Source organism: Canis lupus, chromosome 11 (assembly GCF_011100685.1).
Source record: "Canis lupus familiaris isolate Mischka breed German Shepherd chromosome 11, alternate assembly UU_Cfam_GSD_1.0, whole genome shotgun sequence".
Lineage (NCBI taxonomy): Eukaryota > Metazoa > Chordata > Mammalia > Carnivora > Canidae > Canis > Canis lupus.
The window spans coordinates 72,847,252-72,860,061 of record NC_049232.1 but is presented as its reverse complement, the minus strand read 5'-3'; positions in this window follow the sequence as shown (position 1 = coordinate 72,860,061).

Here is a 12,810-nt window from a genome sequence, read left to right as displayed (position 1 = left end):
ATTTCTGTCTCATACTACATGTCCACGCAGGTCAGCAGAGTGCTCTGTCATTATAGTCAATTAGGGACCCTGGCTGATGGAGGACACATCCCTACATATGCTTCCAGGATTACCAAACACTGCAGCGTCTGACACTAGCCCTGATAATTAAATGCTTCCACCTCAAAATGACACACAGCTTATCTGCTTACATTTTGGGGAGTCAAATCCAGTTATGTGATGATGTCTAACTCAAAGAGGTAGGGACATACAATTTTCCCATGTGCCAACAGGGAGAAAACCTGGAATTTTTAAAACAGACTTAATTACTATAGGCTACTTTTCTAATAGCATATGTTTTTCCTTCCTGCTTGTAAAACATCTATTCTCACACCACCAAAAGAAAAGAGAACTCAAGAGTTCAACTCAAGAACTTGAGGCAGGTCATCCACTCACTAATGAGCTTCAAGTCCAGACCCCTGCTCTTCATCATCAATTCTAGAGGGGATCTCTTTTGGCTCAGAGATCTGAACTAAAAAAACTCAACTGAAAAGACATTTTATAAGCCAATATCCAATACAATAACATGCCTAAGGTTACCATAGGAAAACACTCACAATCATAAATAGGGGAGACACAATTGTCTATCACAATTATCAAATCCTACTGGAGAGATGTGACAAGGTTTCCTCTGGGAGGAAAACACGTTCCCAGATTGGTGCTCCATTCTGTTCCTTGGATGGGGCTTCTATTCCTTTGTTTTCTGTGGCCCACGATGCTGTCATGGTCCATTTCCTATTAATATAAATGGGTTTCTTCCATTTCCATGAACATCCTTGGCCACACCAAAAAGTGGGCATTGGAGAATATGCCCTTTTCAGTGGTTGAGCATTTTTCTCAGTCTCTTTGTTTGCTTAGGAGTTTGAGAATCCTAGTATTATTTTAAATCTTAAACAGTCATAGACTGTGACTTACTTGCATGACACTCACTTAAAATGCTAGTAGACTTCCCACCTCTGAGTCTAGTCATTTCTGTATGCCAATACCACTCTCACTGTTCTTTCCTAGATATATCTCTTAGATTTGACATACCTCTGTTTGCTTGCATCCTCTCCCTCCCCTCACTGCCACTTTAATTACAACAACTTACAGGGAATTCACGAACAAGCCAAGATTTTGCGCTCTCTCTCTCTCGCTCTTTTTTTTCCCTGAGCCACTTTTTTTGCAATTGAATGCATTTACTGGACACCTAACTTAATTATACCTTTCCTCTGAAACACCTTAATGGACTCAAGAGGTTTTAACAGTGGTTGTGACGGCCATTCCTTTCATCTGACCCTTGCTGCAAGTCTAAGTTTTCTTTGGTATTTGTTAGAGTCAATGACATTCTCAATGATGTGTTTTTTTAAAGATTGGGTTGAAAAACAGTTTCCTCTCTTAATCCTGCAAGTTACTAAACCTCTTGGCTGTCTCTACTTCCTTCTATTTAGTTATTTTCTGAAATCCTTCTTTTTTTTGTAGTAACTGCCAAATGTTGCCGAAAGCACTGATATCATGTACCATATCACATGAGTATGATGGGGATGATGAGGACAGCCCTTAAATCTCAATACCTCCATGCAAGTCCAGGGTGGATTGGCAATGGCTTTCTACTCACTGCTGTCTCTCAGGACGCAGGGAGTTGTAGGCGCCACCCAAACACAGTCTTCTATTGTCACTGCAGAAATGAAAAGTGGTCATAATAGAGGAGGAACTGTCTTGTAAAATGTTCCACCCAGGGGGTATAGAGAACGCTTCTGTTCACATTCCATGACCACATCCAGCTTTATGGAACTGAAGAAGCACAACACTAGGATGTGACTCAGAGAACAAGAATCAGGAGAAATATCTTGTCACCAGCCCTAATAGCCTCAACAGCATATATTGCTGAAGGATATGTAGTTCTCTCTCTGTCTCTCTGTCTCTCTCTCAGCTCAATGTGCCAGTCAAGGACACTCAATTTAAAGGGTCACCAGGCTGTTCACTAAATTAGTAGAAGTCTTCACGCCTATCATTATAAAGAATTATGCTCCAGGAATGTTAAGTATGGGCAAATATTAACTGTGATTGTTCAGGTGAATGGGGAGGGAACCAGCTGTGCATAACTGGTAGTAACTGATAAGAAACCCAGCTACACTGTAGCTTCATAAAATGGGAGATGCTCGCTCACCTCTGGAATACTTTGGCCAGACCCAACTGCTGAAAGGCTGGGACCTGCTGATGGAAGTGCTTTTTTAAATTTTTTTTATTATTATTATTTTTTACTTAATACAGGAAGGTGACCCAGCATCGTTGAGGACCCAGTGACTGCTGAAAAAACTCTGTCCCTATTTTCTACTCTGTTGGAATGTATAGGTGCTCAGTTCACGTGAGACTGTGGGCTTTGGACACCAGCTAGAGATCTTTACTCCCACCTCCTACTTTGGGCTCAGGAGGCAGTGAGATTTGACAAATAAAAGTTCTAGATTGTATTCTTTGTCACAAAGCACAGTCTAACATGAAGATGCTGAGACAGATCTGCAACCACAGCAGTGACCTGAGTAACGGGTTTTCCGCCCGTGACTACGATCATGACATTTGTAGTTAAGTGATCTTGAATAACTATTAAATCATCCCATGCCTCAGTGTCCTCATCTTTGAGACGGCATAATCAATTATATGTTCCTCATGGAGTTTCTATCTCTTTAAATACCTTTAAGGTATTTATGAGGTACTAGTTGGGTCAATTGCTATACTTCCCTTAATAATCATCGTGGCTTTCAAGCACAGTAACATGACTGCCATTGTTGTTTTATTAACCTTGTAGAGCAACAAGGGAAATTCTATGGGTTGATGGAAAGAGAGATTAATATCAGCCTTTAAATTATTCTACTCCCTCCATTTATGAATCAGCAGAAAATTGTTTCTAGAATCAGCAGTCTTCAGGGGATACCCTTGCTTGCACAGACAGTCAGAACTTATACTTACACTACTGTTGGGGGATAATAGCCATTTACTTTGGCCCTGATTCCAACAGAAATATTCAATATATAGAAGAAGTGTGCAGCCTAGATGACTGGTTGTTAAGATACAGAAAGATTGTTACAAGAGGCATTCTAGTTTTGAAGAAAGTTTGGAGGACGCACTTCTCTTTGGAATGGTGCAAGCTGAAGCCTTCCTGGAAACAGAGTGAGGAACTCAGCTTCCGGGCCCAGCACAGATGTTGTGTCTTCTTGAAACCCTCTGATTTCAAAATTATCACATCCTTATTTATCAGGCAAGCGCAGGAAACTAGTGGTTGAAAAGCATGGCAGCTGTGTAGACAACCTCAGCCCACAGCTCACTCTACTAGTCACACTCTCTGTGTGGCCCTCGACACATAATTCAACCCGGGCTCTTGCGTTTCCTCATGCATATACCATTTAGCACTGTGTTATCTGCCTCATGGGGTTTTTGTAAGAATTAAATACATGTGAAACACTTGGAATAACATATGACAAATGATAGACCCTTGACAACTATTTTTTGCCATTTTTAATAGCATGGCCCCTCAAGGAGAATACAGTTTATGTGCCTACCTATTTGTTTTCTATATTCTGACTGTGAGCATGTTGGCATCGAGGAAAGGCACTACTTAGAACCGTTACAAAGTACTGGCAACAATAATAATTGTGATAATGGAAACTAGCATCATGGAACACGTACGACATCCTAAGCATGTTTATTTAGGTGATCTAAATACTGTATCTCATTTAATCTTGCTAATTAATCTTGTTAATTTTGAAGAAAGTGAGGCTTAGGTAACTTAAGAACCTCACTGAAATGGGAAGGCATAGCCCTTGATGATAAGCCCAGGTCTGCAAATCTGATGCTCTTAAACACAAGGCTTGATTATTCCACAGTATGCAAACTGCCTCTTGGAATTCTCAGCCTTTAGCACAACATCTCACATCCAGTGAACGTTTCGCAAATGTTTTCTTTTTTCCCTCCATGTTTGTTGAATTAAATATACTCTTAATTTTTGGGAATGGTGATTAAATGTGATTGCTTAAATATGAATCACTTGGCTATACTGAGCGTGTTTTAAAGACTTCTTCCTCTACTTGCCCATCATCCTATATTCCTTTTTTATGTTTCTAAAATTTCTATCTGACTCGGTCTTTCCCCTTTTTAAAACCTTCAACAACTCTCCATTTCTTACCAGATAAAACCCAACCTCTGGGTTTGGAATGCTAGCTTTTCATAGCCTCTTTCCCTTCATATGGCAGCTTGTAAACAAAACTGGTTGAAGAGAATAAAAATGGCTAATAGGCATTCAATGTCAGCCCTTGGTTTCAGCCTGTTAAATGAATTTCCTCATTTAATCCTCAAAAACCTAATACTAATCCAGGGGTAGGTATTAGTATTCTTTCTGACTTATAGATGGGACAGCTGGCTTAACTCGGACAAGGTCACAAGACTAAAAGTGGTGGAGTGAAAATTGAAATGATAGGAATCTTGCTTTAAAGCTGGCAAAAACTGGGTATTAAGGGATACTCCACTGGGTTGATGGGAGCATATGCTAAGGAATCAGTGCTCATTTAGAGATCAGGGAAACTTCCCTGATGAAGTGGGTTCAAAGAAGAATCTGGTCTTGAGTAGGAATTCATCAGGTGGAGAAGACAGGGAATAGAATTTTAGAGAGAGAACCTCATGTGTGAAGGCTAGAAGGGGTGGGAGAGAGAGAGAGAGAGAGAGAGAGAGAGAGATGAGTACAAGTCTTTAGAACAATGGCTATCTCATTGATGTCACCCAATGTACATTATCTTTGTTTTAATTAATTTATTTCAGAGAGAGAGCAGAGGGGAGGGGCAGATAGAGAGAAACTCAAACCAACTCCTTGCTGAGTGTGGAGCCTGATGCAGGGGTTGATCCCATGACCCTGAGATCATAACCTGAGCCAAAACCAAGAGTTGGACACTGACTACATCACACAGGTGCCCATAATATACCTTATTTTAATTGAAGTCCCCCCCAATATTTATCTATTGATCAAAATGTATACACACACTGGGACAATACATGTTCATATAGGCAATAACCTATTTAACAATCTCAGGGGACCATCAAAATTGTCTGCTAAATTCATATTGCATTTAAGTGGAAACCAGCTGTGATAGTTCACAAAGGGGTTGCTGTGTGCTCCTTTTTATTTGATGACATAATCTGAGTCATCTTTCTCTGTTTCTTTCCAACACTCCAGCCTCTATGTTCCCCCAGCCGCCCCTTCACCTCTCGTCCCTTCCCAATCTGGGTCCTTTCCGGATATCATCTTCCATTTATGCTCCACTGAGATGGAACAACACAGACCCAGTTCCAGCAGAAAGCACAAATATGGAACAACATTTCCGTTAAACAGAATGAATGTTGCATGGTCTGGAACCTGTGGACACATCTGTCCAAGCAGGCTGTTTGTTGAATTAAAACTTACTGAAGCCAAGTCAGCAAAATTTGGTTGGGCCTTCCACAGGGGTGCGGAAGCTGCAGGGCTAAACAGAAGCCTTAACTGCATAGTTGTTTTTTTTTTTTTTTTCCCCTTGGAAGATTTATCCCTGCCTTTTTGTACCAAAAAAAAAAAAAAATGTAGACATCATATAGGTATACTTAGCATCATTAATAATATTTCAATGTTGATCATTCAAAACGACAATAGCAAATATTCACTGACAAGTAATTGGCACCACTTAAAAGGAGTTACTTGATGAGCATAACATCTTGCTAGACTTTAAGGGAGAGCCTGTATTTCTGAACTCCTCGTTCTTCCCGTGTAGAGTAGTCTCTACTTCTGGCTTCTTGCAAGAAACCTTACTGCGAGTCTCACAGAGGATAAGTGAGTCGTTAATTGTTGAGCAACAAACATTGGTCTATGCATTCAATTACTTAGAAGCGATTTATCACAAGTTAGTAAATACCAAGATTTCATTCTCTTCCTTCCCTCTCCACCCAGTGCTGCTGTGATTGCGGATCTCTTTCTACTCTTCCTGCGGCTCTTCCTTGCCCTCTGGATGAGATTTCAGGTTCTGAGGAGGGTGGATGTGGGGGTGGGGTTAGGAATGGCTTTCACAAGTCCTTTCAGCCTCACTTTATTCTAAACCACATTGGTCAAAAACTTCAAAAGTGATAAGTGCAATATTTTATTTTAAACCTGCTGACTCCTGGATCTATTTCACTCTTGCATCAGAATTAAGGTAGATCTTCTTAGAACATACACACATGCACACACATGTGCTGCTATATATATATATGAATATATACACATTATATATATAGATGCTATAACATATACATTCTGTGTATATTATGTGTACACACATCTTAGGGTTACAGTGTGGATCAAATTTTATGTGTCTGTTATACATATACATATATGTTACACGTATTATATATAGGATATATCACAAATATAACTTGAATACGAACTAATAATTATGAATATAACTTATGAATATACATTTGAAACAACATAAGGTATAATAATGACTTTAAGCTTTTATATATATATTTTTTCGCATATATCTATATCTATCTATCTATGTATCTATCTATCTATCTATACACATACTTTTTTTTTCCCCCTTTTACAAAGATCGCAGCTTAAGCTAAGACTCCTGAAGGAACTTGTTTGCAATTGTCCAGCCAGGCAGCTAACATTCAAATCAAAGTCTGTCTAAATTCAAAGCTTATGCACATAACCAAACAAATCACTTCTCAGCGATTACTTGACACCTTTTAAAAGCCTGGCTGACTTGTTGTTTATGGGTATGGGAAACTGGATCTCAGTTCTGGCTCTGCTGCTTATTGTCTATGTGATTTATAAACCATGAGATGTTGGGTAAGTTTTAGTGTGGAAGGATACAAAGTGAAAAGAATCCCAACCATGGAGGTCCTCAGTGCTGAATACACGTAATGTTCATACAACACTGAGGAGTTTAGTTTAATAGAATAAAGAATTTTGGAAGGGTGGGAACAAAGGTGCCCTAGGCAAAGTGACTAGCGAAAAGATAAAACTAGAAACAGACTGGAGCTTGACTGTAAAGGTTCTAAATTCTGCCTAAAAAACATTGGACATTGTATCTCTTTGTTAGTAGTAACAATAACGAAGCCGATACTCTTTATTGGCTATTATCTATCAATTACTCTTTAGGTTTTTTATACATTATCTCTAATTTTTAAATCAACCTTGAAATATAGCTGTAAATTACTCTCATTTTATAGGTAAAAGAACAGGAGCAGAGGGGATGAGAAGGTTTCTAAGAATTACTGAAGATCTGACATGAGAGCAGTCGCAGCTTAGCTTGAGGATATGAGATGGCTTCATGGAAGCTGAGACATTTGTGGTCAGCCTTGAGGAACTGGGAGCATTCGAACCTGAGAATAAGGGAAGACGTCATTCCAGGCTAAGGAAACAACCTCAGAGGTAGGAGGCATGGGAATAGAAAATTAATAAGGCACCTGACAGTTTGGGGAGGGCAGCAACCTCATACATAACCCTGAAATTTCTTTGCAAGGTGCACCGCAAAAAGAGAATTTGCTCAAACGTATTCTTCTGAGTCTATATGCATTTCTTCTTCTCATCTTGATGTACAGGCTCCATGGAGGAATCTGAGGAAGGTTTCCTATTACTGAATTGGATGAACATCTTTAAAAAAATAGCTGTATCTTTATCAAAAGACAACATAACATTAATTTCTCACCGGTCTCGGGAACTCATGTAAAATGTATGCGCTGATTTTTAATTTTCTCTAGTGCAGGTGGCCCGCCGCGGTGGGGGTGGGGGTGGGGGTGTGCAGGGGAGGGAGTCTGTGGTGGAATCGTTAAGTCACGCAGACCCATGCATGGAATGACCTTGCTTGCATGCCAAACTTCAGGCGGAACAATAATGAGAAGGTAGCAGAACTAATCAATTTGGAACAGGGCCCATTCCCTCCATCACTCGGGCCACTTAGGATGCAGGCAGTGTCCTGAGCTTTTCCTCAAGCTTGCCCTTTGAACACAAACACAGGGCTTTCTCTTACATAACTCGGAGAAAATGTAGGTTTGCCATCTAAAATAGAAGCAGAATTTGTCTCCATGCTCACGCAACTACTTTTCTTTAGGATGCGCTTCTCTCCTCTTCAATGCCTACCTTTGTTTCCTACCTTACAGAATATTTAGGGCCGCTAACTAAACCTAACTTTATACCATTGAAGACCTTCAAAGTCCAAGAGCACTTCCAAATCACAGAAGATCTGCATGAGCTCTCCAAACAAGTACCAAATTTCCCTGCACCTCATTTTGCTCATCTATGAAATGGAGACAGAACAAGGTTTTTATGAAGATTAAAGGGGAAAAAGGGTACAAGACATTTACCAATCTTATTTATGACCGTGTTCTGACCCTTCTCCCCAGACGTACCTGATTTTGAAATGCAACTTTAGCAGTAACTTGTTGATCTCAGGCAAGTTTATCTTCCTGAGCCTTGATTTTGTCGTCTATAAAATAAAAATAAATAGGTCTACCTTGTGAAATTGGTATGAAGATTAGCTGATATAATATTCATGATATAAACATTTACTTAATTGTTACTCATCTCTGTTAATTTCCACAGCGCTTTGCAGAGTACATATTGCTCCTATCGTACTAGGATCCTAGGGATTGAAAAAAAATAGTTCAATAATCTTAAATTCAGGCCAAAGGGGGTTTCTTTTAACATATGCTGTTCTACCTGTATGTAGATGAATGCATTTTTTTTTTTTTTTTTTTTTTTTACTTTCACAAGTGCTTTTGTCATCAGTTCTACAGAGAGAACCCAGAAGACCCTACCTCTCCTGAATTGCCGGAAGCAGGGAGTTTCAGAGGTTACTAATCCCTGATGGTTTGATGGCAAAATGGCTCCAGTCAATAGCACTGCTCAACCATGCTCAAAGAAACCACTGCGATGAGCATGATTATTCCCTGGATCTGCTACGAATATGAATTAGATTATAAATAGAGAAGCTTCTCTGCTTCAAGACTTTCAAACCATGACATTTCTAGATAGGGACAATGTCTTGCATCAAAGTAAAAACACATGGTGCCTCTATCTGCCACTAACCATTGAATGCCAGCCTACACCGCGTCAGGCGGGGCTGGGGACAAAACAATGTTGCAACAGCCTTTTAGAACATGGCATTGTCTCTGAAAGAGGGGTTTCGGTATGTAAATTTTCTAGAACACACACAAACTTTCTGGATCTATGTCAGAATAGCCATATATCCAACATGCACAAAATGACAGTAAGATATGCTTTTTAATTTGTTCTTTTTGACTATTTTGTGTTTTTATGGTAATTTTAGGGACACTAATGAGCTTTAAGAAGTTGAGACACTTCCTAAACATGAACACAGTAGGAAGTTGTGGGACAAATGAATCCTCAGAAGGAGAAGGAAACCAGTACACACTAAGCTTCTACGAGGCTATTCTGTATTAGGTTATGTACCAGTTTTGTGTTTTCATCCTTATTTCATGTTATCCTCACAACTCCATAAGGTCAGAATATTTGGGGGCATCTTATATGTGAAGATTCAGATGCTCAAAAGTTAGGTTAATAATGATTTGGTTCCTTGGGATTTGCTGGCCAAACATAAAGATGCAACATGCATAAGAAGCATTTTCTAAGGCCAGTGGTTCTGCTAATTGGAGGACCCTCCCTTTGTTTAGCTGAACAACTGTTATGACTTTGGATAAGCGCTGCTGGAAGTAGGAGCTAGTTCAGAGCTGAATTATGGTGTCTAGTAAAGGAAAGCAGAATTTTATTTTTATTTATTTTTTTTAATAATCTTTTTCTTTTTTTTTAATTTTTATTTATTTATGATAGTCACAGAGAGAGAGGCGCAGATACACAGGCAGAGGGAGAAGCAGGCTCCATGTACCAGGAGCCCGATGTGGGATTCGATCCCGGGTCTCCAGGATCGCGCCCTGGGCCAAAGGCAGGCGCCAAACCGCTGCGCCACCCAGGGATCCCAGGAAAGCAGAATTTTAAATGCTTAGAGAAAAATACTAGAGAGAAAAGTTCTAAGTCAATTAGAACGAACTTTTCATGCATTAAAAGGATGAAAAAGAAACTCCCAGAGATAAGAGGGGCAAGGAATTTTTGAAAAGTTATGTCTTTACATAGGGGGAATACTAATTTGTTTGCTTAGATATGTGTGATGTAATCTCCTCCCTGTCCCTTCTTTCCTATGTCTTTTTAAATAAAATGTGTGTTGCTCACCAAAACTCTGGTGTGAGTGAATTAGTCAAAGGATTTTAAAGAGGGATAGGTTTCTCTTGTTAGAGAACTGACCCGTGGCCTTCATGTGGGGGACATATCCTTAATGTCTGGCACATGGTTAAGAAAAAAAAAAAATTAAAACTTGTCAAAACATGTTGTATTTAACTGAATTAAACAGATGAAAGAAAATACAGGATGGGAGGAAAAGTCAAAATTTTGTTCCAAGAATAGTGAGGGGTGCTATTTAAACAACCATTGGGGTCCTTGCTTTCTTCATCAGTGAATTGTGAATCCTGGACAATGTGCTTCCAATGACTCCATTTAGTTTTTTTCATCCTTTATTTCTATAGCCACATCAGTTTGTCTTCAGACATAGGCAAGGCTACTAATATTAAGGTACTTTCCACTGTGATAAGCAAGACATCAGAATTCCCTCCTCTGTAGAAGCCACTTTGCTCAATACTTCCAGTATGATTCAGAATTCTTGTCGTGCTAGATCAATTCCTTGGTCCCTGAGGCTATCACCAAGGGTTGAACTGAAGGACCCAATTATACTCTATGACATCGATATCCAGAGATAAGCTGTGTGCTCTCAACTTTCTACCAACTCCTCTCAGTTTTTAGCAATGTTGCCACAGAAGAGCAAGACCCACGAGCAAAGCTTTGGAATGAGAACTAATGCTCAAAGTTCTGTCTGGAAATAAAATCTTGCTACTTTAAATGACTGTACATTTTATCCAGTCATCCAACAAACATATTTTGAGGTACTACCATGAACCAAGTCTTATGTGAGATGCCTGAACTATTAGAATAGAGGCAGAAATTATTTTTGCCCATTTACTGCTGAAGTCTAGTGGGGGCAGGAAAGAAATCAAACAAGGGTGACTTACTACATGGGAAGGAATATGATGGGGAAACTGACGTGGTACGAGACCACAGAGAAGAGTTACCTCCTTGAGATTTAAGGATCATAGAGTCCTTGCCAGAGGGTGTGAAGTCTAAGCAAAAATTTAAGATAGCTATGACTTATCCAGACACAGAGAGCAGAGAAGTCGCTTCCAAATAGAGAAATCGTCTTCTAGTTGTCTGAAGGAAAGATGGCACCTTTGAGCATTCAGGAAGCACCGAGATCACTCTGGGTAGACCACAGAGCTGGTGAGAATATGGAGAAAGGAAACTGGAAAAGTGGCCAGTGGCCAGCTCTTGAAGCCCCTGGGAGCCACTGTAAGATTTTGGACCCTATCCTATCATTAATAGGGAGTAATCGAAGAGTCTAAAGCAATGGAGGACATAATCAAATACACATTTTTAAAGCATCACTCTTCCTAAACTTTGAAGAAATGTTTTGTACGGCAGCAAGAATGGAAGTAGTGAAACAAGAAATGATGGCACAAGGCTGTGGGAATAGAGAGAAGTGGACACATTAGAAATATAAAGGCAGTACATTTCGAATATGATTTAATCATTTTAATTATCCTCTCAATAGTATTTTCCTGATATATTCCATATTTTCTGGATTGTGTTACTTAAATAAATGCCATGCTAGTAAACAAGATGACAATGCAATGTCTCTTGGTGATTTCTCAACGTCAAATATGGCTTCTCTCTCTTGCTCCACTGGTCTAATTAATGTGTTGGTATCTGTCTTCATCCATTCCTTCATTGTTTTACCCCAACATTTTTTGTTGAGTATCTACTGTATGTCAGGCACAGATCTAGGCACAGGAGACCTAATAGTGAAGGGCTAGAGACCTCGTTCTCTTCGCACATACAGTCCATGAGTATTGCAGGCAAAGTGAAGTATGTAAATAACTGGAGAATGTAACCTCAGATGGTTCTAAGTGCTGTCGCAGAGGGCAGTGTGATAAAGTGACAAGAAGGAACCATTTCCCACGGGGGGATCAGGAAAGGTCTCTCCGAGAGGTGACATTTGAGCTGAGACCTGAGTTCTGAGATACTCATGCAAGGATCTGGGTGAAGTGTGCTCTAGGAGAGGGAACAGTAAGAGAGAATGCCTTGGAATGAGGCATCTCCCCTGACCACCATATTTAATGTCGTACCTGAGCATTCCTTGCCACTTAATCCCAGCCCTATTTATGCTACTTTACTCTCTTTCTTTTTTTGTAAAGGATTTGTCATTTTCTAAATACATTTTACACTTTCCTCCTCTTTATTATTATTGGTTGTCTATCTTCTCTGACTGGAGCGTAAGTTTCAAGAGGGCAGAAAGTTTATGTTTTGTTCCCTGGTGCATCCCTAACATGGGGGAGAGCTCCTGACACATGCCTGGTGCTCAAACACTTTTTGAGCAAATGCATGAAAGAGCGAATACTAAGTGGTTAGGAACAGAAATCAGGAAGGACAATGTGACTGGAGCATCATGAACGTAAAGTGAGATAGGACATGAGGCGGGGTGGAAAAACTCGTGCAGAGTTGTGTAGACCATAGCAGAGTCCGGTTCTTAGTTTTGAAACTCGTTAGTAGTGGATTCTGAGTGGATAAAGGAAGAGACTGGATTAGCATTTTTAACAGATCTCTCTGGG